Below are 5560 nucleotides of genomic sequence, written 5' to 3'. Positions count from 1 at the left end.
TGTCTAAATATAGAGTCTCCTTTGGTTCTGCAACACAACATTCATTGGAAGAGCTGTAAATTTTTAAAAAAAATGGTATTTGTTACTTTATCCTTGTGTTTATTCTCTGCAACGAACCAAAAGATGCTCTCTCTGCATAAAAAGGGAGACAAACAGTTGTGTAGTCAAATATTTGTAAATATGTACATTAATGTAAAATCCACAACAGGCCATTATTTTCCAAACCACTAAAACCTAGTGCAATGTGTTGGCTCTGTGTGAAGCATATGGATGCATTGATCAAATCCATCAAGGACATGGATCTCAGCAAAGCAACAAAGAGCTGTACATTAAAATTGTTCTAGGATCATCGCTTCTCGGCCTTTTGGCTAAGATCAAGTGTAAAATTGTTCTAGGATCAATGGATTGGTTGAGGGATTAAACCAGGAAAGCCAGGAATTGTCTTTCTTACTTAAATATTTCTAAAACTAAGCCTAAAAATATACAAATAAGTTTATTGTCAATCAGTGGTTGAATAAATTCAAGGAGTCACTTAATTTTCACTTTCAATACTTAAAACTTGAAACTGTATCTGCATGCACAGACTTCCACAGGTTCAAACCACACACAATTATAGTACTTTGAATTGAACCCAAAGTCCCACGTCAAACCAAAAAGCTGTTTACAATTGCTACCCATTGGGAAAAAGAAATTCAATTTTCCCCAAAGGAGTATCACTGGGTTTATTAATCACACTCAAGGTAGGGCCCATGCCCAGAAATAGTTGCCCAACACAAATGGAATCCATGATATTTTATTTGTTCATCTGAATATGTGTGTGTGTCTTTTTCATTTCCTTTTATTTTGTTTTGTTGTGTTTTGTTGTGTTTTGTTGTCTTATTGCATTTTTTGTTTGTCTTGATTATTTTGAGGGGGTGTGAGGATGGAGGAAGAAGAGAGAAAAGAAAACATGACATTTGATGGGTTATAGGCAGAAAATAGGAGAGGCCAAAGAATATATTACAAATATATTGGTTTTTTGGTTTTTTTTGTTTGTTTCATTTGTTTGTTGTGTTTTTGAAACAGAATTTCTCTTCATAGGCCTGTATGTCCTGGAAGTCACTCTATAGACTGGGCTGGCCACAAACTCCCAAGTACTAGAATTACATGTGTGTGTTACTACCAACCAGTTTATATACTGTAAAAACATTTTTATATAAAAAAGGTCACACACAAATACACACACACACACACACACACACACACACACACACCCCACTTCACAAATAAAGAAGTCACTTAACATCTCTAAACCTATGGAAAATGAAGAAACCAAGACACATACATCCCATAACATTGGATGTCTCTCTGGCTAGCTGTTACGTCTTTCAGACTTCTGGAGCAAAATAATGATGAGGATAATCAAGATGAGTTTATATATAAATTAATGTGGTGTTCCTCTGCAGGCTTCATCATGTCTCTCCTCTCTCTTCTCCTCTCCTCCCTGTCTCTCTGTCTCCCTTTTCTCTGTCTTTGTGGGAGGTAGATGAACAGATGTCATTGGTTCAAAGCTTAGGCTAGGTTGGCCAGCCTGTAATTACAGAGACCCACCTCCTAGCACTGCGACTACGAGCACGCAAGCAGTGCCATCATGCTCTGTCACACTCTCCTTTCCCTCCTGGCTTCTCAGAATCTTATTTTGTCATGGTATTTGCATTTCAAGTAATTTTCTCCTGAGCCATCTTGATAGCTACAAAGTAGGTTTTGAAAAACAAACAAAACTAGCACAAAATAATAAACCTTAAAGCTTAAGGTTCTGTCTGAACAAACACATGCTCTGGGGGGAACAATGACTTCTTAAAGTCTTTCATGCAAAGTTGTTGAAGGGATCTAAAGATCTCTTGGTGGGGTGACAAAATCTATCCAGCCTTTAGACACCCAGGAGGGAAACTCTGGAGGTGACATCATCCCAGAGAGGGACTTTGGCTGTTAGCATTGCAGAGATGGAGAGATCCTTCTAAAGTGTCCTGCTAAAGGGCAGTGACAAGTAAAGACCAAAGATAAGCACTACCATACTGATCAACTCCATTATTTTAATTTCCTTAGAATATTTGAGAAAATGGTGGCCTTTGCTTGTAGATTTAAAAACCCACCTGTCTATACTCCCCTTGAAAGTTAAAGAGAAAGAGAGAGAGAGAGAGAGAGAGAGAGAGAGAGAGAGAGAGAGAGATTGATTGTAAATCGGGGACTCAGTTTTCTCCATAGGGGCAGTAGAAGAGTTATGCACACAAGTTAAGACTTTTCTTGGCTAAGAAAACATCTGTGTCCTATTAGAACCAAGCCCGAGTGTGTGTTAATTCTAATGAGCCAAACAAAACTATGTTTGATTAAACTCCTGATATACTGGTACTAGGACAATGAGTATCATGAGTTGTGGGGTAGAAAAGAAAAAGGGAAATTAAAAAACAGTGGCACAGAGATTCCATGTGGTCATGAAAAGAGGGAAGAAGTCCCTTCCCATGGGAATAGGTGCCAGATTTTCCCACCCAGAATTCTCTCTCACTTCTTCCTTGGGAGAACAGGAGACTGGTGAAGAATCTCCTTCCACTTACCCTCTGAAAACATAATTTAAAAAGAAATGAAATACTTTACAAAAAAAAGTGTTGATTTGCTTGGCCCGCAAGTAAAACATCATACCATTTTTGATTTGGTAAGAAAACAAACAAATTAAAACTACCCATTGTATGCATTTCAATCTATTTTCATAGTTAATAAATTAGTACTCTGTTTCCAATATGCAAAAGGTAAAACTTTACTGAAACAAGAATCTTGCCTCCTATTGCCACTCCATGACCTTCACATATCGTTTTGTAGATATTAACACAAATTATCCCACTAAGTTTGTGTTCACCTCTTTCGATATACAAAGAAACACATCCTCATGAGCACAGGGAAACTATTGTGTTAAGCCAATGGTCTGCAGAGTGAGTGTAGCCAGCTGTTCCTTTGTCTGACATAATATCTTTTCTCAATACCATTTCTTAATATTACATCTGAAAATTAAGTCCTACTGTGTCTCAGATTGGGAAGGGAGATGGAGACTGTGTTTCTAATTGAGTGTTGAGAGAGATGATCCAGCTTTTAATCAGCAATGCCAAGTAGTTGCACTCCAGGTTCATTCAGGCAGACAAAAATGTTTTAAGCTTCTGGTATTTAATCTATCAAAAAGAAGTGCACTGGGAGTTTTCTGTGGGTACAAGCTTGATAGGCATGCTGAAATTCATAATATATATGTGTCTGTATATGATATATGCATATGTATATTACATTGTGTATTGCAATTACATTGTGTATTATAAGTGTGTGTTCTATATACATATGTGTGTTGCATGTATGTGCATGTGTGTGTATGTATGTGTGTGTTTGTGTGTATGTATTAGTCTAATTTATGGATCAAACATGAGCACAAAGGGCTGAGTACTGTACCAGATTTTTGGCATCATTTCAATTAGCTTTAGCTAACTTTTACAACTTCATGGCAGCAATCTATATTGAGAATCTCTGTAAGATACTGTGATAAATTCCATTATATCCACTAAAGTGATTTTTTCCCATTACAGACGCCAAACATTCTTTGAGAATCCAGAACTTCTCAGGTTTTAGTTTCAATTCTCTCTCTCTCTCTCTCTCTCAGTCTCTCTCTCTCTCTCTCTCTCTCTCTCTCTCTCTCTCTCTCTCTGCCCCTCCCTCCCTCTGTCCCTTCCCCAACCCCCTGCTTTGTTCATTTGTCCTTTGTTTCTTTCTTCTTTTCTTACCTTTCCTTTTCTTGATCCTAATTCTCAGTAGGATTTTGCCCAATGATACAAGTTAATACTTGGTACACATTCCTAGTCAGTCTATCCTGTTCACTGCATGTACACAAGTTTCTAAATACTGGAGACTTTCCTCTGTTCTTCAAGACTCCCTCATTCATCTTCTTTTATTTTCTTTGTTTCAGTCTTTATATTTATTCCAGTAAGTTCCCATAATCTTTCTGTGTAAAAATTTAGGCAATTTATAAATAAATAAATAAGCCCAAGTTAAGAGTGGCTATTAGAGTAAAACTGTGTTTTTTTTCCTAAATTTTTCCTTGGTTCTTGATTGATAATAAGCCTGGGGATACATTAAAGTTTCCATCATTTAATATCATACATTTTTATTTTTATCTTGAAGATTTTTAAATGGGATAAAAGATGATTTTGAATACATGGGGAGAATCTCAAAGAAAATAACTGGGATAATTACAAAATTGACAAAGATGAAATATACACATGAAAGAATTTGAGATTACTTGACTTCAAGGAGACAAGTAATTCTGATGCAAATTAAATCAGCATTCACATTAAGCTGTGAGGCATTATTAGCATAAGTTCAGCTCTTTTATTCAGCTTTGAAATGATACCTGAGTAAAAATCAAGGGAATTGTATTTGAGTATCTAATCTGAACACTAGAAGCAAGGTGCAGTACCTAAGGAACAGCTTACTCCAGAACAGAGATTTCAGGTAAAACTAAGTCTCAAATACAAAGTCAGATTTACTTATTTTTTTTCTCGTTGTTTTGCAGAAGGATAAAGATATGGATGTAAACGTTAGGACACATAAAAAGGAAGGGGAAATGAATTATTAAAAGCAAACACACATTTAAATGCTTGGTCCCTCATTTCCAGTGTTAATCCCCATGTCATTTTACAGATACACATGGGAACAGCCCATTCTGCACTGGATATGTGATCACATAGACTTCGAAATGCGACCAGTGAGATGGAAAATGAGCTTACTTCTAAGCTTGAGAACATGAGTGTGATACCTGACTATCTAATGACTATCTACCTGAGTGTGATTTCCTTCCTAATGAATGGAAGGAAAGAATGCACTTCTTCAAGTTGTTTTCTGAACTCTGGAGGCCTGCTGTGGCATTCAGAGAAAATGGAGACTATATTGATAGGGACTTATTAGTACTCAAACTGGGGATACTGAAATAGATTCAATATGTATGTGTAAGGATTCACTTTATTTACTGATGAGTAAGTTAATAAAGAAATCATAATATAGATATAAAAAGATGATGCCATGATAAAGAATGAGACACTAATACTTGCTATTACATGATATACCCCAGAATATCATATTTATGAGTGGTACCAGAAAGATATACAAACCAACATAAGTAATGTTATTAACAATACATATTCATAATTTGGAAATTTACAGAGACAGAAGGGAGATTATCATTGTTATGGTACTAGGAAAAGGAAGATGAGAACAGACTGCTCAATATCTATAAGGGTTCTTTTGCAGCAACCAACATAGTTACAAACTGAATTGATGTAATGATACAACAAATTTATCAATTTTTACCAAGTTGAATACTGTAAATATTATCAGTTAAATTTAAAGTGTATAATTTAAAATAATATTAATTCTACATTGTTTGCAATACACCTCAATAAAACTTCAACTACTTTAAATGATTAAATCGATTTTCATCACCAGAAGGGAAATATCACACATGCACATTTTTCCTTTCTTATATAGCAGTCAT

General features: G+C 35.7%; 1 non-coding gene across 1 annotated transcript; it reads left to right on the top strand.

Moving 5' to 3' along the window:
• The first annotated feature begins 348 nt into the window (after positions 1–348).
• LOC148000137 (U2 spliceosomal RNA) lies at positions 349–548 on the top strand. The gene has a single exon (XR_015642048.1). It is a non-coding gene; the product is annotated as a U2 spliceosomal RNA (small nuclear RNA).
• The last annotated feature ends 5012 nt before the right edge of the window (positions 549–5560 follow it).

Source organism: Rattus norvegicus, chromosome 17, assembly GCF_021556685.1.
Source record: "Rattus norvegicus strain SHRSP/BbbUtx chromosome 17, alternate assembly SHRSP_T2T, whole genome shotgun sequence".
Classification (NCBI taxonomy): Eukaryota; Metazoa; Chordata; class Mammalia; order Rodentia; family Muridae; genus Rattus; species Rattus norvegicus.
Note: the sequence above shows the minus strand (reverse complement) of the source record. Positions and strands in the feature narration are given on the sequence as shown.